At 35.4% G+C, this 23676-nt stretch overlaps 1 long non-coding RNA gene across 2 annotated transcripts in view; it reads left to right on the plus strand.

Annotated features, from left to right (window-relative positions):
- Positions 1-23676, plus strand: part of LOC115943012 (uncharacterized) — a 221002-nt gene that overhangs the window by 132809 nt on the left and 64517 nt on the right. The window lies entirely within an intron of this gene.

Genomic DNA, 23676 nt, shown 5'->3' on the forward strand with positions numbered 1-23676 from the left:
TGTTTACTTTGATTCCTTTTCAGCTGTCCTTCATGACCTTGGTTTATCAAGTTTTTGATATATTGGAACAGAAGAGTTGCATAAAATGACAAGATTGTAACCCCTTCTGTTCTTCTAGTCTCTTAAAAGATAAAAATCATGATCCTAATCTATGCTTCCTTTGTGAGTATGTTTAAGTCAGTTGTCTTTGAAGGAAGTAGTTTGGATTACTCCCACAATTTTGAAAGCCTATAGTACTAGTAATTGAAGACATATGTTTTCTTTTAATTAAGAAAGGATGTCAAAAAACACTTCATAATGCTGCCGAAAGGGGTATTTCTAAGTGTGGTGTGCATGCATGCATGAGGTCATTTAATCTAGTTTAAATATGAGTGTTTGAATTTGGGGAAATATAGACACAAATGCATATCCAACAAACATAGTTATCAATGTTAAGAAAAGACCAAAAAGTAGGCCAGAAAAAAAGAATACCCAATCCTTTGCTCATAAATTTAATCTAAATCTAAATTTTTGGATATTTGATGGAGTCTGAGTAATTTCTAAATTGATTTATTATTTACAGATCTTTTCTATTTTTATTTCATTTTTAAAGCAGAGGTTTAAAAGGTTTTGACTATTGTACAAAACTGTGCAATCACCACCCAAATCAATATGTAGAACATTTCTATCACCTAGAAAGCTCCCATGTGACCCTTCTAGTCATTCTTCTACCACCACTCTCCTCCAGACACCAGAAACAGCAGAGATTAGTTTTGCATGCTCTTGGACTTCATATAAATTGAATCATACAGTATGTACTTTTTTGGGTTTTGCTTCTTTGACACAGCATGTTTTTAAGATTCATCCAAATTATTGTGTGTTTGAGTCATTCAGTCCTTTTAATTGCTCAGTAGTATTCCATTGTATGAATATATATACCACTGTCCTTTTGATGATGAACATTTGCATTGTTCCCAATTTTTGGCTATTACAAATAGGAGTGCTAAGACATTCTTGTAAAAGTCATTTTGTAGTGTATGTTTTTATATCTCTTGGATAAATACCTAAGAATGGGATCCCTCCATCATAGGATTTTATAAGAAATTGCCAAACCATTTTCTAAAGTGATTGTATGATTTTACAGTCTTACCAGCAATGAATGGAGTTCCATATCCTTGTCATTTTTTAGTATTAGTCTTTTTGATTTTAACGTCTCAAGTGAGATTGAAATATTATTTCATTGTGATTTTATTTGCATTTCTCTGATTACTAATGATGTTGAGGAACTTTCTTTTTGTTTATTGGTCATTTCTTTATCTTGCTTTGTGAAGTATCTCTTCAATCCTTTCACCTATTTAAAAAAATTTTTTTTAGAGATTCTCTTTATATTCTAAGAGTCCTTTCAGATAATGTTTCTCCTAGTCTGGATCTTGTCTATTTACTTCCTTAATGGCTACTTTTTTTTAGTTGAGGAATAATTAATCAGAACAAATTAATAATTAATTTAATTGAGAAATAATTCAAATGCCATAAAACTTACCCTTTTAAAGTAAATCAGTAGTTTTTAGTATATTCACAGCTGTACAACTATCAGCCGTATGTAATTTTAGAACGTTTTCATAACTCCCCAAGTAAACTCCATGTCCATTAATGTTCATTCCCCATTTTCCTCTCCTCCTGTAGACCCTGACAACTGCTAATATAATATCTGTCTCTATAGATTTGCCTCTTCTGGACAGTTTATGTAATTGGAATTATATATAGTTGTATAACCTGGTGCAAATATGCAGCTTTTGTATGTGGCTTCTTTCACTGTGAACATGATTTATGGCTGAATAGTATTTCACTGTATAGATATGCCACGTTTTAAAAAATCTATTCATCAGTTGATGAATATTTGGATTGTTTCTACTTTTTGGCTCTTATGAAGAATGCTGCTTTGAACATGTATGTACAAGTTTTCATATAAGTGTATATTTCAATTCTTTTGAATATATTCCCACTCTTGACTGAAAATGGTCCCCCAACATTGATATGTTGAAAACCTAATCCCCAATGTGATGGTATTTGGAGATGGGAGGCTTTGGGAGATGATTAGTTCATCAGGGTGGAGCCCTTATGATGGGACTCATGCCATAAGACATGAAAGAGCTTGCTTCCTTTTTAACTTTTTGAGGAACATCCATACTGTTCTCCAGAGTGGTTGACCAGTTTGCATTCCCACCAATAGTGCAAGAGGGTCCCCCTTTCTCCACATCCTCACCAGCACCTGTTGTTTCTTGTGTTGTTGATTTTAGCCATTCTGACAGGTGCAAGGTGATACCTCATTGTAGTTTCGATTTGTATTTCCTTGATGATAACTGATGTTGAGCATCTTCTCATGTGTCTGTTGGTCATCTAGATGTCTTCTTTGAAAAAATGTCTATTCATGTCTTCTGCTCATATTTTAATTGGATTATTCATTTTTTTTGGCTGTTGAGTTTTACAAGTTTTTATGTATTTTAGATACTAACCCTTTATCAGATTTTTCATTTGCAAATATCTTCTCCCATTCTGTAGGTTGCCTTTTCATTTTTTTTTCTTTTAACATTTCAATGGGATAACTTGAAACTCTCAAAAATATGCAAACAAATAAGAGTAAATGATTTAGGAACAATCATTGCAGATTACACACACACAGTTATACATACAAATGATTAAATGCTAAGTAGGTGGAAAATGTGAAGATGTGTGTGTGGGTGTGGGTGTGTGTGTGTTGGAGAGCTATAGAATTGTTTACAGCTGTGCTTTTCAAACATTTCTGTCAAAGGATCACTAAGTGGAGAAGAAACATGGATGGTTGGAAGTAAGAGAGGAGTGACTAGGTACAGACTCTTTCTTCAACATGTCATGTTTTATTTTATTTTATTTTACTTATTTTTATTTTTTTAAAGATTTTATTTATTTGAGAGAGAGAGCAAGTGGGGAGGGGCAAAAGGGGAGGGAGAGAGAATCTGAAGCAGACTCTGCACTGAGTGTGGAGCCTGATGGTGGGGGGGGTGCTCAATCCCATGACCCAGAGATCATGACCTGAGCAGAAACCAAGAGTCCAACACTTAACCGACTGCAACCACCCAGGTGCCCCATGTCATGTTTTATTTTAACATTTTTTTTTTTTTATTTGAGAGAGAATGAGATAGAGAGAGAGCATGAGAGGGGGGAGGGTCAGAGGGAGAAGCAGACTCCCCCCCAAGCAGGGAGCCCGATGCGGGACTCGATCCCGGAACTCCAGGATCATGACCTGAGCCAAAGGCAGTCGCTCAACCAACTGAGCCACCCAGGCGTCCCTGTCATGTTTTATTTTAAAAATTTATACAATTTTCATTTTATTTCATGCCATATCCATGTTTGTCTTGATATAAAAACAATAACAGGTAAAGTTATTTTATCTTCAAATTTGATTAAAATAGACACTTGAGGGGTGCCTGGGTGGCTCAGTCGTTAAGGGTCTGCCTTCGGCTCGGGTCATGATCCTGGGGTCCTGGGATCGAGCCCTGCATCAGGCTCCCTGCTCAGCCGGGAGCCTGCTTCTCCCTCTCCCACTCCCTCTGCTTGTGTTCCCTCTCTAGCTGTCTCTCTCTCTCTGTCAAATAAATCTTAAAAAAAAAAAAAAATAGATACCCGAAGAAGCTATGTCGTGTCTAGCCTTGCTTTTGAGCATTTCTTGGCATAGTAAATCATATCTTAGGGATTTACATACTTTTGTTTGAGAAACACAGATGTATAATGATAAATAAATGAATCATAGTCAGGTGCAGCTTGTGCATTCGGAGGCAGTTGTTTTGATTCTGACAGAGGTTTGCTTGTAGGTAGTTAAAGCAGCTGTGTCAAAATTCCAGCCTATTCAAAGAGGTTGTACCAACAGAAACCTCTGAACCTCACTCTATCTTTGGCTTTTCTTCAATCCCATCTCCTAGGGCTGGGAGAGGAGACAGAGTGATATTTGTTTCACAAATTAATTAAAAATAAAAGTTGGTGATAAAAGTTTAATGGTTTGATTTTTAGCTATTTTAAAATGACACCATGTCAAAACAGCTTCATCAAAATATCATTTACCTGTCAGGTACAATTATTTGAAGGAGTTCATGGAGAATAAAAAACTTTAGAAAAAAAATGCTGTAGTGTAGAGTAAGTTTAAAGGGCTTCTTGTTGAGCCTAATTGACAAACCCATGGCAATTAATTAATCCACTTGTTTTGAAAGATTAAATTAAATAACTAGGAGAGGGAGGTGTATAGAGGGAATCAACTAATTCAAGGCTGGCATAGAAATCAAAGGCCAGAGGAAAATGAGAAAGTGGGGAATTCAGTAAAATGGGTGGTGGAGACAGGTGGAACTCCCTAAACCCTTTGATTAGGTCATAAGTAATGTTATACAGGTTGACTCTGCTGGTGAGGAAAACCTAATTGGTACTTTTATGCCCTTATATTAGTTTGCTAGGGCTGCAGTATCATAGTACCACAAACCAGGTGGCTTAACAACAGAAATTTATTGTCTCACAGTTCAGAGGCTGGAAGTCCAAGATCAAGGTGTTGGCAGGATTGGTACCTTCTTAAGGCTGTAAGGGAAGGATCTGTTCCTCTCTTTTTGTCTTACAGATGATCATCATTATGTTCACAAGGCATTCTGCCTATATGACTAAGTCTGTAAGTAAATTCCTCCTTTTTATAATGATACCAGCCACATTGGGTTAGAGCCCACACTAATGATCTCACTGTAACTTAATTACCTTTGTGAAGATCATCTCTGCAAATAAGGTCACATTTTGAGATCCTGGGGCTTAGGACTTCAACATACAAATCTGGGGGGGGTCAGGGGCACAATTCAACCTCTAACACATCTCTTTATACTTTAACTTAATTTCATAAGTGAGCTCACACCAACTCTCTTCTCAGACACTGAGATGAAATGAAATATTAATGCAGTTTGAATTCAGCCCTGGCTAGGACCACTCATACCAGTGGTTGCAGACACAGTGCACTACTGTGGGTCAGATATAGGGTCTAGAATAAGAAACAGTATGATGGCATCTCAGCTCTGTGTATCATGCATCAATCTAGAGAGTTCAGGAGCTCTGAGGATAAACACATTTCATATATTTAGTACTAAAGAGAAAATGTTTGTTATGAACAAGTGAGTGCTCATGTTTTTATTCCATTTGAATTACAGTCATATTTACTGCTCCTATATCTTGCTCAATCTAATAATCTTGGACACTAGCTAATCAATTTTATAGTTTATAAATTTCAGTTTGAGACATTTTGCATGTTGACACACAGCTGCTTTTAGTCACCTGCAAATAAATTATATCCCTAATGTAATCCGACGAAGTCTGCACTTCAAACATAGAAATAATTCTCATTAATTTAAAGTCACCTAATTTTTGGATTACGTACTACTCTTTGGGATTATATATACCCTTCCCCACTCCATCAGTGTGGATGAAAGTGGTTTGTTGGTATAAGTAATAAAAGTGGCAGATTAAATGGCTTGGAAAATGTGGTAATATGTAGAAATAAATTACTAAAAAATTTTATGTATTATTTTAAATAAAGAATATTTTTAAGAGTCATTGCTAGTCATTAAGAATGTGGATTCTTGAACTAGACAATCTTGGTTCAATCTTAGGACCTAACAGTACATGAAAAATGTTTGTATTACCTGGCATAGGAAGCAGTCTAGATGTGTTAGCTTTTTTTTTTTTTTTGCTATCAGAGAACAAAATATATTAAGAGACAATAACATGAAATAACACCAAAACCAAATGAATATTTCTTATAATTTATATGGAGACAATAATGCTAGAATAATTAAAATTACTTGAAAATCTCATTCCTAATAAAATTCTAGATTAGAAAATTGATATTTGAAGCTTTACCAGTAGGTATATACTATCCATAAAATAATGTTAATGACTTGAACTCTATGACATTTTGATTACTAGAGAACACCATGCAGATTAGTGTGTCATTCTACAGAAATGACTTCGCAAGTTCTTTTTTTTTTTTTTCTAAAAGATTTTATTTATTTATTTGACAGAGAGAGAGATAGCAAGAGCAGGAACAGAATAAGGGGGAGTGGGAGAGGGAGAAGCAGGCTTCCCGTGGAGCAGGGAGCCCGATGTGGGACTCGATCCCAGGACCCTGGGACCATGACCTGAGCCGAAGGCAGACGCTTAACGACTGAGCCACCCAGGCACCCTCGCAAGTTCTTTTTTAAAAAATAATATATATTGGGCTTTACATCAAGGCTACTAGAAATAAGATTATAAATAATCTCTCTATATTTTCTGAACAACCACTATTATTGGTGCTCCCTGTGTAACACTCACTTGATATAGCCCTTTAAAAAAATATTAATAGGGAAACGGTTCTTTTGCCTGACAAACTTCTCTGCTTCCTTTTATAAGAAAACAAGAAAGATTAAGCCCATCATTTCTCTTTTTGTGCCTTGTAAGACACAAAAATTGCAATGTGTTCAAAGAACTACTTTCTTTTCTTTCTATTACAGAGAAATACTATTTTTCCCAGTCACCTTGTATCTGGGTGAGAGTGTGTGACTAGTTCTGGTCAACAGAATATGAATGGATGTATGCCAGTTCTAGGTTTGGCCTTTAAAAACTCTTCAAATTTCCAAATGCTGTCTCTGTGCTTGTGAGCTGGTTAAATGCAGTAGTTTGACAGAAAGACCCGTTCTAAGGAAGGCCAATATATATAATGGTCTCATTACAAGGTGAAAGAAATTCTGATCACTAAGACACTACTTGAAGGAGAGGTGCCCCAAAGAGTCCCCTCAGAAATATACACATTGGATTTTGCACGACAAAGCAACAACAACGAAAGTAAAAAGACTCCCCCTCCTCCCTCAAAAAAAATCATATATTGGTCCTAGGCCACTGAGAGATTTTTTTTTGGTTGCTTGTTATGTAGCACCTGGCATATACCTTGGCAGCCAAGGTGTTAAAAATGTGCAGTGATAGGAATTTATTAGTTTTGTTTTTGCTTTGTGTACTAAATTTCTCCTTCCTTCCTTCCTTTCCTTCCCTGCCCTTCCCCTTTCTTTCCTTTCCTTTCACTTTTCTTATTAATTATAGTTTACAGATATCATTATATTATTATATATTATATTAGTTTCAAGTATACAACATAGTGATTTGACAATTATATACATTATGAAATGCTCACCATGGTAAATGTAGTTATCACCATACATATCATACCTCTACCACCATACAAAGTTATTACAATATTATTGACTGTATTCCCTATGCTGTACTTTTCATCCCTCTGATTTATTTTTTAACTGGAAGTTTGTACCTCTTAATCCCCTTCATCTATTTCATCCACTTCCCCATCCCCTCCCCTTTGGCAATCACCAATTTGTTCTCTGTATTTATGAGTCTGTTTCTGATGTTGTTTTTGTTGTTGTTCATTTGTTTTGTGTTTTATGTCCATATATAAGTGAAATCATATGGTATTTTATGTGTTTCTTGGGATGAGGTTGAGAGGGATGTAGAGTGGGTTGCTGGCTCCTGAAGTTCAGACTTTTGGTACCATAACATGTTGCCCATTGTCCTAAAATGCCCCTATGAAAATGGTTTCTCTTAACTTCAGGGAAGCTTTCAAGTTCTAAATATTAGTATATAATATTTCAGGAGATTTCATGGCAAAAGTTTAAATCTTAGAATTGTGATTTATGGGAAAATCTCTGGGAAATTTCAACATTTAATAATTTGGATAGGCAAATACCTCTAAAATATGCTAAGTTGATTAACATCAATTAATTAAATTAAAATGGATCTTCAGTTTAGGATATAGGGAAATGGGACGTCCATTATAAAATTACTAGGTTAGGTGAGGAATTTAGTACCAAATTTTATTCAAATAAAATAATCTTCTCAATCACCAGAACATAATGTCATGAACTTCAATTTTAGCTTGATCACAATGTAAGTTCTGTCATATATAGAATCAAAATCTTATTTGTGTTTTAGTTTCTGTTTTTCTGTTTTCTGTGATTTAGGTATGGACAAATACAACACAAAGTTCTTTCCTCCAGAAATCCCTTCTCCATGTATTTTTAGGACTTACTTAGCTTTTTCATGAACCAAAGATTCAACAAAATAAATATCTTATGGAGAATATCTTATTTTGTTGTTTCTTCTGGATTTGAGGGATTTTCTGTTTTAGCCTTGATGAGTAAATTAAATCTCTGATAAAATTTCTGTCTAGGTTACTTATACAGTAAAACCAGATTGTGGAGCTGTTTAACCATGTTTTTTTCTTCAGTGACAGCCTTTGATATAAAGTGATAGTCCATAAAATTTCAGCAGTCTCTAGTAGATATATAAATCCAGTGTAATTCACTTCACTTTTAGAAATAGTACAAATGGCTAGCCAATTTTTTTCTTTAGATATAAACAAAGATATAAAGGTGTTACAACTTCAAACATAAAATTACAGGAATTCTTATTTCTCAAGTCTTTAATGATCCCAGTTCTAGGAGATACTACATTATTTTACTAGGTTTAAACAGGTCCAGTGAGCTGGGTAGGGCATTGAAAGGTATATTTTAAGCATGTTATTGTTCCAGGATGATTACAGTGTCACATTTATATTTGTCTTTTATTCCATGAGCATTTAATGTTCTAGACATTGAGATAGATGCTCTCACAGATTATCTTTTTTAATCTTCATAAAAAATCCTTTGAGGTGGTGCACATGTGCCCATTTTCCTGGAAAGGAAACAGAGTTTAGAGAGAATACATGACTTCTCCAAAGTCACCTTTGTAGTCATTAGGGTGGCATGAGAATGAAGACCTCCCCCCTCCCCATATGACTGACACCAGAACCTATGCTTATTTCCCTATTGAATCTAGTTTACTTTGTGTGTTCTGGAACCATCTTGGCCATCTACCATTAACCCAATCACTACTTACTTCTCAGATGTAACCACTGTGCAGAGCTCTCCCCTCTTCTTGCCATGGCTCCTGGAGACATGACTACTTCTCTTCTCTTCATCACCTTATTTTTGGGCAGTTTTTCCCCTCCCAAGACTGACTGAAAAGTGGAATACAGTTCTATTCTTGCTTTCTTGCTGCCCCCCAAACAGAATTATTTTTATTTCTCCAAGTTGGGTGACAAATGCAGAAGCTATTTTATTTTTATACCTCTAAATACAGTGGAGAAAATACAGAAAACCTGGGAACATTCAAAGTTTCCTAATTTTGTGAAGTCTCTAGATAAGACACTATGTAGTTTCGGACTCTTTTCTGAGAATGTGGAGAGTAGATTTTTAAAAATCCAGCCACAGAGGAAAAGACAGAAATGTGCGGAGAGATATTTCCACACAAATTTGCAGACAGGAAAAAAAAAGACAAATTGTAAAGTAAGTATAACATAGAGCATAGTAAGGGATATGTGAGTGTGAGTGTTATTATTAAAGCATCAGAACCTTGACCTTACTTGGCTTAAGTATCTTTGCATAACAATACCTAAAGCGTTGTCTAACTCAAAGATTTATACACCCCATTGAAAGATTTGATGAGCAGGCTTAATCCTCTAGTTTTCCTTGAGAACCATTCTCAATGTATGCTTATATATGATGAACTGTAATGGCCAGAGAGGGCATCCTTTCATAATCTCTAGTTCCACCTTGCTCCCATAGTTAGTCCTTAAACATTCTGGGTGTTGCTTTTTGTTTTTTTCCCCAAGATATCATGTGGTTTGATCCACATTAAGAAAGATCTTCTTGATTTAGAGAAGTTTTTATTAAGTTTTTGCTTATGCAGGCACTTCAATACAAAGTGGAAGCACCACGACTTACTATGGAATTTAAATAAAACTGATTATTTCAGAAGGCATTGCTATGTTTCGAAGCATAAGTTATTTGTCAGTGAAAATGATGCCTTCCCTATAACATGTAGGTATCTTCAAGCAATATTTATCATGGACCAATCATATTTAATGGCCTAAGGAAACTATATTGTGTCATATATTGAAATATGTTTGTTATAGGCAGAATATAGTTATAGGCAGAATATAGTTATAGGCAGAATATAGTTATAGGCAGAATATTAGTATCAAGTTTTGGCAGTTCGTCCATGCAGATTAGACAGAATTGAGGCATATATCAGTGTCGGTTCATGGTGCAGAGATTTCCTAAACTTGAGGTTATTTCCACCTGTCAAAATGGAGGATGATCTTAAGTGATTACCTCAAAGCAATGAACTAATGAATCAGTGAACTAATGCAGTTTCCAAATTATTATTTTTTAAACTAATGGAATTACATATCAAAGTGAATATTAAAAACTATTTAACAACATTAGCTTAAAATTTTAGCTTAAAAATACACCTTCTTGGCTAGTAATCTAGGAAATATTAATTGTGTGCAAATAAACATGAGTTCGATACAGTATTTCCTGGCTGATTTTTGAAAAAAAACCAAGAAACAAAAAACTTCAGAAAATGGCTAAAAGCTGTGGAGTAACATTAAAAACATGAAATTTGCTTCTGCAACAGGATATTCAGTGGGGATTCAATGTTCCATGTCTAGGGTCAGAGCTGAAAAATCTGAGGTTTAAATTTAAACAATTTAAAGAGAATTTCCCCAAAGAAGAAATTATTAACACTTCCCTCAGAGCTAATGATAAAAGGCAGAACCAACACCATCAGCGATCCCCACCACCACCCTTTCTCTATAAAATGACTAGACTGGGGAGACAGGAATCATCAGAAGCTCAGTTATTGTTAGAGGCTTCCCTCTTTCCCCTCCTTGGGGAGGAATAGAGATGCTTTCTTTTCTAAGGCCAAACTGGGAGTAGAAGGGCTCCAAGAGAATCACTCGTAAAGAATGGGGGTTAATGGGGGTTCTTACCAGGCTGGCATTGTGTTTCTTGATTGGATGCTTAGCCAGCAAACTTTATTTAAATTCCAGAAACACAATGAGAGATTGTTGGCAAAGTGGAGAGAGCCTGTATTCTTACCATTTGGTGTGGTAAAGAGGAGACCGGGCTTATACCAAGGAAGGCAAGCAGGCTGACTCACTTATCACTGCTTGCTCATTAATATGGATTGAATGTTTGTGTCCCCCCAAGATTCATATGTTGAAACCCTAATCCCCAGTTATGTTATTTAACCTTTCAGGTAATTAGGTTTAGATGAGGTCATGAGGGTAGAGCTCCTATGATGGGATTAATGCCTTTACACAAAGAAAAGGAGACACAACATTTCTGTGTGTGTGCACATGCCAAGGAAAGGCCATGGGAAGACTTAAACAGGAAGAGGGTCCTCAGCAAGAACCCAGCAGTGCTGGCACCCTGATCTCGGACTCTAGCCTCCAGAACCATTAGAAATAAATGTTTGTTGTTTAAGCCACACAGTCAGTTGTATTTGTTAGAGCAGCCTGAGCTAAGACACTCACCCTGTAGGGCTTCTCGCTAGGGAGGCAGGTCCCAGTAGGAAGATGTGGTGGATGAACTGCCAGGGGAGGTAGTCGGGACTGGAGAATGATGTTAACCTGGAGCTTATTCTGTTTTAGCAGAGAACTGTAGTCTAAGGAGACCTCTTAAAATCTTGCAAGAACTTGTACAGCCTTCTCAGGAGAGTCAGCATTTGGATGGCTGCTGCTACACACAGGGCATCAGTGTCTGGCCAGAGAGGCAGAGAAAGCCAAGAGAAGGCTGTAATAGCAGCCAGTTAAATAAAGAGGCGCTTGTTCCTCTCCCTTTCCTTCCTCCCTACCCCTAACAAGTGAAGGAGCTGGGCCTTGAAGGAAAAGGGCAACAAAAGGAGAATACAGATGTACAGATTTACCTTGAGCCCCTACCCTATCACTACCCCAGCAGTCCAGGTCTGTCCTCATGCTTGGGGTTGATGAGATTTAGATTGAGTTTGAGTTTGAAGTTTTATATTGGACTTAATTTTAATAAAAATGACTTAAAGTTATGGAATCTACCAAATATGATACTATAGGATGGGAAAAAGAGATTTGAGGGGCGCCTGGATGGTTCAGTCGGTTAGCATCTGCCTTCAGCATAGGTCCTGATGCCAGGACCCTGGGATCGAGCCCCGTTTCTGGCTCCCTGCTCAGTGGGGAGCCTGCTTCTCTCTCTCCTCCCTGCTTGTGCTCGCTCTTGCTATCTCTCTCAAATAAATAAATAAAATCTTAAAAAAAAGAAAGTTAAAAAAAGGGATTTGACAAAGCATTATTGAAAAAATGCAAGTGATTTCATGTTTAAGTTCCAACTGTTTGAAATTGCAATGGTATTCATTTTGATAAAATATATTTCATTGTTTTGGCAAATAGAATGCAGAAATAATGGGAGAGATGTGCAATAAGAGACCACCTCTTTTTCACTTCAGCTTCTGGAAAAAGTAAGAATTTTAAGACTTTGGGTGTTAAGTTACAATCAGTGACATGAATGACATTTTTTGTGGTTGTGGTTTTATATGGCATTAGACTTCTCTGAAGAATGTTTAAAAGAATATCTTACATAATATAAAAAGCATCTAGATTTTCTTCAACAAATACCAAATAAATTGTCATTTATGTGAGTTCAAAGGCAAGTCACTGTGAATTAATTTTTGAAATAGACATACCTAGGAGATGCCAGTTTGCATTAATGATTCTAAAAGAGTACAGATGGTAAAGTGTGCAGCCTCTGAGAAACTGGAGCTTCCCAGAGAGCCCCAGACACCTGTGTTTTTAAGCATTGACATTCTGCATTCTTATTTAAGGAGTCCCCACTTTATGCTAAAAATACAGATGTTTCTCATATGCTTTTAAGGTACTTTTCATGGATTTGATCTCAAGAGTCACTGTACAGTTAATACATAGTGAAGTTTTCTCCTCTTGATATTACCATCATCTTATAAAAAATAAAATGGCATATAAATTTCATCCTAACCAACCTATGAATATAAAAAATGAAGCTTGAAAAACTTTCAGACCAAACAACCTCTTTCCACCCCCACTCTGCAAATATACCCCAAAATAAAAATGAAGGATAAGAACTATATACTTAAGATAGCCTATGTATTCTGCTATGGCAAAAGCTAATCCAAAGAAGTTTACTTTTTTTATGGAAAAAATATTGAAAAATAAAAAACAAATTAGTTAAATAGTATCATTATTTGAATTCTTGTTTTTCAACATGTTTCTCTTTTACATTTGTGCTTTTGTCCATTACAATTTAATGGAACTAAATCCAACTTTGCAATATTACAGGATTATTTTTGAGAAGGTTAGTATAGTGGATTGATTTTAGACCTGAAGTCACTTATTAGCTTTGTGACTTTGGGAATGCTGCTTAAACTGTGCTGTTTCCTCATCTGTAAAATGGAGATAAGAACACAAGATTATCTTGAATAGTTGTATGAATACCAAACAACAATCATATGACCCGATTAGGTGTCCAGCACAGAGCGAGCATACTATAATGTTAGTTGTTATTATGTGGGTGTGAAGATGGTGCTATAGAATTTGAATAGAAATGTAACTGACAGAAGTTAACTGAGAGATGTTTTGAGGGGAAAATAGATAAAAACCAATGACAGAGAGAGAATTAAAAGTGAGTCCAAGTATATCATTTCTAATCCTGACCCCAGCTACTTGATGATTGGGCTAAGTTTTGAATGACTGTGGCTGAGAGGTGTGTGTGGGTGTCTTCTTCTGCCTATCTCCCACCCATGAGTTGGAGGTTCTTCCTTTGGTGTGTCATTGCTGAGAATTCTGGGACCCTGATTGCCCTTGTCCCAGCTCAAAAGGTGGTGGTTCCACACCTGAAGAAGTGAGTTGAGAACTGATGGGTCTTTGGGGAGATGTACATTTCCTTACATCTTACACTACAGGAAGGGGCATTCTCTCTTTTTTTCTCTATTTTTTGAGATTGGATATAACCAGCAGTGTACCAGGCTGAAAATAAAACCAAGAATAAAGAAGGAGGAGTAGAGAAATAGAAAGAACCTAAGCCTTTGAAGACAAAGTTTAGCCATGTAAAGAATTATGATTGGCAATTATGAAGTCCAGAGGTCCAGTGAAGTCCTATCCTGGGATCCACTGAGCCTCTGGACCTCCTGATTTGAGAGATAATAATTATTTCATTAAGCTATCTTAAGACATGGTTTCTGTTACATGCAGCCAAAGGCATTATAACAGAAAGATATTATTAATTTGAAAATAGTTGGTTATTTTAGTCATCAAAATTTTTGTACAATGGAATATAATTTACTGGAGTTTTTAGAAACCCTTTTTATGTTTGAATAATAAAATCCTGTCCACTTTTAATTTCTTCCTTGACCTCTTCCCTTTTTATTTTCATTAAAGAAATTATTACAATTCTTTTTATGATTTTTTTTTGTCATTTTCCCCTAGTATTTCCTAGGGATTTCTTTTTCTTTTAGCAAATATTTTTGCTTCTAATTTTAGTTTCTATTTACACCTTCTTTGCCTTTGCCAGCCTCTGAATTTTCTGCCTTGTGAGAGATGACTCAATCATATTACAGTTACAATACATCTCTTTGTCTTCCTTGAAATATATTTCCATTTATCCAGTTCCCCTGGTACTTTGGGAAACCCTACATGATAGAACGATTAGTGAAAATACTGATGTGCTTTCTTACCCAAACCTCTAACTCCATTCTCCATTTCTGCTCAAAGCGGGAAACATAGAGCCATCATTTGTACAGGGGAAGGGAGGGTAATATTGTTGTAGGAAATGGGCAGCGAACAAGGGTACCAGATTCTCCTAAGTGGCATGAAGGGATGTTTGGAGTGGCAGTGCCTACCTCCAGATGAGCTCTGCGCTTCCTGTATACTGCAGCACAGTCCTATGGTCAGAGAAATCTCCAGGTGGGAGATAGGGAGTATTTTAGAGGTAAAGAAGAGGAAACAAGGTAGGCATTGAACCTGGCGTACATTCCCCACCATGTGTCAAAGATATGAGAACAAAAGGACCTTGTCCCACACCTGTCCCACACCTGGGTCGGTAATGGTTGCAACCTCACAGAAATGGAAGAGTGCGGGGAAGAGCAAACACTGCACTCACCCATAGACTTCCCACAGTTTTCAACAGGACACAAGATTTTTCCTGTGCCACCTGAGGCCATGGCAGGATTTGGGCCCTTCAGAAGAGGCCCTGAGGACAGTGATAGAACTGAGAACCCTAAGGACCATTATGGGATGCACTTTGTATGCATTCCTGTTAGTATCAGCCTCAGGGAAGGGTGAATGGGGACAAAGAGACTGTGATTGCATTTCAGACTGAGGTAATTAAAAATCACTCAGTGGGATTGAGTGTACTATAAGGTGACTAAATTAGGTTTTTACATTTGGCAGCATGGGGCCTCAGAGTCAAAAATTTAAATTAAAGGAAAATAAAATAAGCTACAGTTTTGCACATATGAGTTTTGTGGGATATTGTTACTTTGTAGAATCTCAAATGATTTCTCGCTATACACCTATTTTAGAACTTCATTATGCTGGAGGCATTTCTTTACTGTCTTTTCTCCACAAATCCCAACACTTTGCTAAATGCTGCTCGTGCTTCCTCCTGCACATCATCTCTTGGATGCATTTTCTCCTCTCCATCTTTGCCGCCAAGTTAATTATCCAAATTCCAACTATTTGTCACTTGAGTTATTGTAACATCTTTCCCAGCGCGCTTGCCTTGTTTTTGCCTCATCTCAGTAAATTTTATGATCTTGAAACTCTTTGTCTAACGGTAGCAGGTACTGCCTTAATTCATTCTTCGATTAGGCCTCTCTAACTTTCCATGTCAAACAAACTTATTTAGTATGATGTGGAGACCAAGGATACATTACATCCTAATGTTTTTAAATTTGTGATTGACTTTCATTCTTCTAACGATTCCAAACATCTTTTGGAAGTGCTATTTGACACAAGTGTGAGGTCAAATCTCTTGGACAATTCAGAATTATGTGTATGTCCTTAGGTTTATATTTTAATACTTACAGAACATGATGAACTAAACTAATGCAGATTATTGTCCTCAAAATTAAAAAAAAATCTAAATAACTTAAACTACACTTCAATAATTTAAAATACAATGTTTTCAATGAAAGAAAAGGTGATCTACCAGTGCCAGGAAGTGAGAGAAATAAAGGCAGAGTTTCAAAGGGTAGCTGAGACAATGAAAGCTCACAAGGGTTTTAGGTTTGATATAGGCTCTATGGGATAAGAATTTAATACCCATATAAGGAGGGCCATGTCATTTGATCCTCATGAGTGGAGAGCTGGTACCGAGTACCCAGCTTAAAAACCAGTGCTTTAAAGTAGTGGTCTCCTTGCAAAAATGGAACTAGAAACACTCTGTACATAAACCTTGGGAAGCAGCCTAATAATTTGCTCTCTGTTTTGGGCTTCAAGTGGAAAAAAAGATACTAGTGAGAAACTGAAACCCTGGGTCTGTTCCAGTTGGGGTTACAACTGATATTTCCTGAATAGTATGGGAAATACAGGCTGAGAAATTGGAATAAAAACCAGTCAAAAACCATTAAAATCTACTGTATTCTGTCAGAAAAAAAAAAGTGCAAAATTGATCTGTCAGAATAATTCAGGGAATGTAGGACTCCTGTGGAAAACACAAACCCACTGAAGAACTTAAAATTAAAAGTTAGCAAATTAACCATTGTGAGGGAGAGTAAGCAGGCATAGACAGCAAACAGGAGGATTAGCACTCTCAAGAATAGAGAATAATAAACAATCGGAATGAGTCTATAACTGTGTTAATATTGTTTAAAAAGATAAAGGTGGAGCAGAAATCGCAATGAAACAAAAGGACAATATGAAATAAACTATAAGAAAATGAGAAGTATAATATATAAGGAGACATAGTTCAAGGGAGAATTTGTGGCAAAAATGAGGAAATCATCTAGACTATAGCACAGAGAAATGAAGAGATGAAAAATAATAAAAAGCAGTCAATAGATATAAAGGATAGAACATGGATGTTAATGTATATCTAATGGGAATCTCAGTAGTGAAAATAGGGAAAGTGAAAAAAATAGCAATAGTAAACTAAGTTATTGGTGGGGAACTTAGCAAATGTAAATACAAGCTATTAAATCAAAATAGCATAGAATAAAATCAAATTCCCACCTAGAAATATCAGAGTGAGATTGTAGAATACGAAAAACAAAGAAATCTTAAAAGCAAGCAGAGAGAAGGACTATGATGGACAAAATATGAGGGGAAAGAAATAAAGACATTTTGAGATAAATAAGGATTGGGAGGATACCTCCCACAGATTACTGAGGAAAGAATTATTAGAAGACAACTAAATGTGGAAGGAAGAAAGGGAATGAGAGAAGCGAATGGAAACAAATCTGTGGTAAAGATGTGGGTTAACCTAAATAATCAACTGTGTAAAACTATTACATTTTGGAGAGGTTAAAAATAAGGTAGAACTAAAATACCAGATAAAAATAATGTGGAAGATGGCAGAAGAGTTGAGAGCTAAATGTTTCATGGTTCTTGTATATTATGGTGTGGATAAAGATGATTCTTTTTCTTTTTCTTTTTTTTTAAGATTTTATTTATTTATTTGACAGAGAGAGAGACAGCCAGAGAGGGAACACAAGCAGGGGGAGTGGGAGAGGGAAAAGCAGGGGGAGTGGGAGAGGGAGAAGCAGGCTTCCTGTGGAGCAGGGAGCCTGATGCAGGGCTTGATCCCAGGAGCCTGGGATCATGACCTGAGCCAAAGGCAGAAGCTTAACGACTGAGCCACCCAGGCGCCCCAAAGATGATTATTTTTCTTAAGTTAAATTTGTAGGTTAAGATTTTTCAGAATAACTATTAATAGAAATAGACATATAACAAAAAATAGTAGAGATGGGGAAAAAAAGAAAAAAAGAAAAATAAGATTAATCTGATTAAGCCAAAAACCTTTCTAAGACAGAAAAAATGAAAACAAAACAACAACAACAAAACAGATTCTACCTAGTAAAATGTTTTAGTGGTTTCTTTCCATGAAATGACTTAAATTAGAAACAATTTTTGTGGTAATATGACTAGATTTTCTTATTAGGATCATATTATTTTAGAACTGAAAACAAATGTTTAAAATAGTTCTAGTTAGGGGAAATAAGAGATTAAAATTAAGACTCAGAGATTAAATGACTTCTTTGAAGTCATACACCAAAGTCACAGGTATAAGACTAGAACTTAGTTTCACTGGCATAGTAGTCTTCATTAAATTTAGCTGGAAGCCAGAAAACATAGGGCTAATGCTGAGTAGCTGTAATCAGCTGTCAAAATTGAACCTGGCTATAGTTGTTTCTTTCAGAATGGGATAATAATTGTCATTTAACAATTGTCAATTACTGATAATTGTATTTATTTATGTATCTATCAGAATAGGAGAATTCTTTGGGCATTTTAAGGTCCTTAGATAAAAATATAGTAATAAAAATAAGCATTATACTGTACATTTTTGTGTTATTGATTTATCTAGAAAAATAATTGAAATTAAAATTAAGGTAAAATTAATCATTCTTTGGGTTACTACAAGTACTTTTTATTTTCTTTTATCAATATTATTAAAATATGATTTTATATAATCTGAGATTTGGGACAAAACATTATAGGATAGAGAAAGCTCTCTTTTTAAACAGCAAAGCTTAATTGTCCATAGGGGGAAAAAAACCACAAAATTTTTCAGTAGCACAGAATGAGGAAAAATTTTACCAACATAGAAAAATTCAGGTCATGATGAAGAGAAATGATCTTGTCCACACAGTGAGTCATAATTTCCAAGTGAGTTTCTTTGAGAGTGTGGCTTACAACCACATTGTATGGTATGTCTGAAGTATTTCTAGAATTAGAATAACACCTACTCTGAAAGAATTTATCCATCATTAAATTTAAATTTAAAATCATATGTAGTAATAAAGTTACGGGGAAAGAGATGCCAGGAATGAAATAATAGATTTCAAGTATAAGAAACTACAACTGAGAAAATGAAAATGTCTCAAAATTTTATGGATTTTGTCATTTTGTTCTTGAGCAGTTGTAGGAGTTAATGAACATTTGAAATAGCATGTGTGGCAATATGAAAAAAAGTGCTTTCTATTTACTGCCAGGGTGTCGTTAAAATTATAGAGCTAATTTCTCTGAGTGGAAACTTAAATCTTCCAGCCTTGTGACTTGAGTGAATACAAAGATAACCACTAGGACACTTGCATTTCTTTAAACCATTTAGAGAGAAGACTCTCCATACCTAAAGTGTATGAAATCAAAATGTTTATTCACATCTATGAAATTAACCCATGGAATTTAGTTAAGAATCACTATGACTTTCTTTAAATGAGAGTTCTTAAGTGCTTTAATTAAATGTTCGGAAAATTTAATTGGATGTTTCTTTGACATATTGTATTTGATCAGCATAAAAGAAGAACAGCATATAAAATTTTGAAACACTTTTTATTTACTAAATTGTGCTTATCATCAAGGATGAAGTTCAGTACTTTGGAATCTACAACAAAGCCATTATCTATGAATTTGTACGTTTCTGGTGGCCTCCCTAATTCACCAGGGGTCCTTACATGCAAAGACATTTTCCCTGGCTTTGAGGTTTAATACCATTCATGTATTGTTATGTCTAGCATACCTCCTTCTAAAATGGATTTGAAGTGTCCTTTGTATAACGTGTGTATGTGTGTGCACGTGTGTGTGTTTTCAATAACTATAAGATGGAATCTCAAATTTATTTTTTCAGTCTAAATCCTTTGAGCACTAGACTCAACACTAGTTCCCAAAATATTCAAATGGGATGTTGGGAAATTCTGGAAGATAAAGTGATACAGTTCAGCTTGCTCAAATCTAAATCCTACACATCTGTTTTGTTACATTAATATTGTATATTATTTTTTAAAAATCTGATGCACATTATTTCTGTTAGGCAAAAAGGCCCCAGTAATTAGCTGGTAGCTATCTCCAGTTGCTCAATTATAGAATTCATTTCTTTAACAATTTTTATTTCTTTAGCATTATAAAAGAGATCAAAAAGTAATATTAAAACTAGTAAAAGAGGGCGCCTGGGTGGCTCAGTCGTTAAGCGTCTGCCTTCGGCTCAGGTCATGATCCCAGGGTCCTGGGATCGAGCCCTACATCGGGCTCCCTACTCAGCGGGAAGCCTGCTTCTCCCTCTCCCACTCCCCCTGCTTGTGTTCCCTCTCTTCTGTGTCTCTCACTGTCAAATGAATAAAATCTTTATTAAAAAAAAAAAATAGTAAAAGACACTATTATATTTGAGAAGTATTTTGGGGAAGTTATTTTTGGTCATATATTTTTTTTCAGGGATTAATAATGACTAAAACACACTTTTTTACTGTATTTTGCAAATGTACATCATTGTAAACAAACCTGATGCATGAAAATAGGAATTTATACATAATGTATATTAATGATTGAATGTTTTCTTTAAAAAAGGGTTATTTTGGGGCGCCTGGGTGGCTCAGTTGGTTAAGCATCTGCCTTCGGGTCAGGTCATGATCTCAGGGTCCTGGGATTGAGCCCTGCATCAGGCTCCTTGCTCAGCCAGGAGCCTGCTTTTCCCTCTCCCTCTGCTTGTTTCTCCTCCTGCTTGTTCTCTCTCTGTCAAATAAATAAATAAGATCTTTTTAAAAAATTAATAAATAAAAGGAGTTATTTTCCAAATAACTCATAATAACCTAACTGCAAATGAAAGCTTTTCTAATACATTAAAAGTGCTTTTGATTTCATTATATTATTTTAAAGTAGGTACTATAGAAAATTCTTATAAAAAAGAAAATAAAAATCACCTGTATTCTACTCAGGGGTCTGTTAACAATTTTTGTTTATTTCTCTCCAATTTCCCTCAGTGAGATAAAACACACACACACACACATACCACAGACGTGAACACACAAAAACACACGTTTTGTATACTGTTTTTCTCTCAACTTTTAGAATTTTCTCACACCTGTAGATACTTTTTATACCTATCTTTAGCCTTTGCATATTATTGCATAATATAGATATAACCTTAATTTATTTTCTAGTTCCCTTATTATGGAACATTTTTTATTGTTTTAATTTTTTATTTGATAATGATGTGATGAATATTTTTGTGTTTAAGTCTTTGTTTTTTAATGACAACTTTAATAATAAATCTTTAATAACAATCTAGGATAGATTGTTAAAATTGAAATTGAGTCAAAGGATTAAAATATATTTGAGATTATTGAGAGAGATTGTTAACTATTTTTCTGTAGGAAATTTAATCAATATATAATCCTTTTATGTATGTATGACAATACTTCCTTATTGTATACCAATTATTATGAACTGAATATTTGCCCCTCCATTCATATATTGAAATCTAATCCACAATATGATTGGAAGTGGGGCCTTTGGATGGTAATTAGGTCATGAGGACGGAGCCCTCATGGATAGGATTAGTGCCCTGATAATCATCCAGAGAGCTAGTTTACTCTATTTCCACCAAGTGAGGATAAAAGAGGTCTGCAGTCTACAACCTGGAAGGGTGCTCTTACCTGAACTTGGGCATCCTAGCACCCTGGTGTCAGACTTCTAACATCAAAACTGGGAGAAATAAATTCCTGTTGTTTATAAGCTACCCAGTCTATGGCACTTACATACAACAGACCAAACTGACTAAGGCATTATTATATATATTTTAATTTTTGCTCTTTTATGCCTTAAAGGTTATACTTTATTGCTTTAATATTTATTTCTTTTCTAACTTGAAAGATTAACAACTTTTTCCTGTTAATTATGAATATTCTTTTATGAAGTATAAGTTTATATCATTTACCAATTTTCTTTTACATTTTTAATTGTTTTAATTAATTGATCTCTTAGCATTATTTATTTCTATGCCTTATTAAATTTAAGGCAAATGTTTTTCTTGGAATGTGGTTTACCTTTTGATTTTGTTATAAAATTTGATTTAAGTGAAAAGGTATTTTAATTTAGTTCTTTTAATTAGTCACATCTAACAATCTTTTCATTTTCATCTTTGTTTTTGTATAAAGGAAGCCCTTCCCAATTCAGAAAAATCATATTTACTCATAAATATTTATTTTTATTTATTTAATTTTTTCCAGTTTGCTACAGAAAAGTTTAAGTATGCAAGAAGATTTTCTTTTTTTAACTTGTCCTTTTATTTATTTGTTTATATTTTTTAAATGGTTACATTTAGAAGTACTCATTTTTAATGGTTTAATTTTTTTGACTTAACTCTCCATTTATAATTATTCTGGTATGCAGTCTAAATGGAAGATCTAAAATTTAATTTTTCTAAGTGGTTATTCAATTATACTATTATTTATTGAATGATTTATCTGCCTGCTTTTACACCTGTACTACACTGTTTTAATTATCATAACTTTATATGTTTTTATATATGGTAGATCAAATTGCTATCCAACATTACTGTTGTATTTGTCCTCAAATTAGCTTTTTTCCCATGTGCATTTTTCTGAAGCTCTCAATGATTAAAATTCTTAAATGATCCTCCAAAACTACATGGGAATTTTAGTTGGATTCCGTTTGCCTACAAATTAATTTTAGGTGGATCAATATTTGTTGTGTGTCTTCTTAAAATATGTTTCTACCTATCCCATTTGTATCAGACCTTTTTCTTCCTTTGGAGACCCATATGTTTTCAGGGAAGCTAAACCAATCATTCCATTCCATCTTTCTTGTCACACAGATGGTGGGCCAGTGACCCAACTGCAGGAATTCCAAATTACAGAGAATGTCAGTACTCCTTGGGGATGCTGGGAAAAGAAGTCTATGCTTGTGGCTTTGGAAGGAAGATATAGGCAAAGAACTGAGATAGAAAGAATTCATGTATTTTTTGTCACTGTTGGACCACTGGATCAGACTTTATTTGATATGTCTGAATTTTTTCGTTATTAGAGTCACCAGATTCTTTTTAGGTTTTATTTTATTTTTATTTATTAGTTTTAAAGATTTATTTATTTACTTTAGAGAGGGAGCATGCACGAGCATGAGCAAGAGGGGCAGAGGGAGAGGAAGAGAGAATCTCAAGCAGACTCCATGCTGAACATGGAACCTGATGGGGGGTTCTCAATCTCACAACCCTGAGATCACAACCTAGCTGAAACCAAGAGTCAGATGCTTAATGAACTGGGCCATCCAGGTGCCCCAATTCTCTTTAGGTGTTAAAGTCAGCTTGACTGGAGGGTATTCTGCTGAGCGAAATAAGTCAATCAGAGAAAGACATGTATCATATGACCTCACTGATATGAGGAATTCTTAATCTCAGGAAACAAACTGAGGATTGCTGAAGTGGGAGGGATGGGGTGGCTGGGTGATAGACATTGGGGAGGGTATGTGCTATGGTGATCTCTGTGAATTGTGCAAGACTGTTGAATCACAGGGTGCCTGGGTGGCTCAGTTGGTTAAGCGACTGCCTTCGGCTCAGGTCATGATCCTGGAGTCCCTGGATCAAGTCCCGCATCGGGCTCCCTGCTTGGCAGGGAGTCTGCTTCTCCCTCTGACCCTCCCCCCTCTCATGTACTTGCTCTCTCTCATTCTCTCTCTCTCAAATAAATAAATAAAATCTTTTAAAAAAAAAAAAAGACTGTTGAATCACAGATCTGTACCTCTGAAGCAAGTAATACATT

Source organism: Leptonychotes weddellii, chromosome 3 (assembly GCF_054177405.1).
Source record: "Leptonychotes weddellii isolate Sample4059 chromosome 3, ASM5417740v2, whole genome shotgun sequence".
In the NCBI taxonomy this organism is placed as follows: Eukaryota; Metazoa; Chordata; class Mammalia; order Carnivora; family Phocidae; genus Leptonychotes; species Leptonychotes weddellii.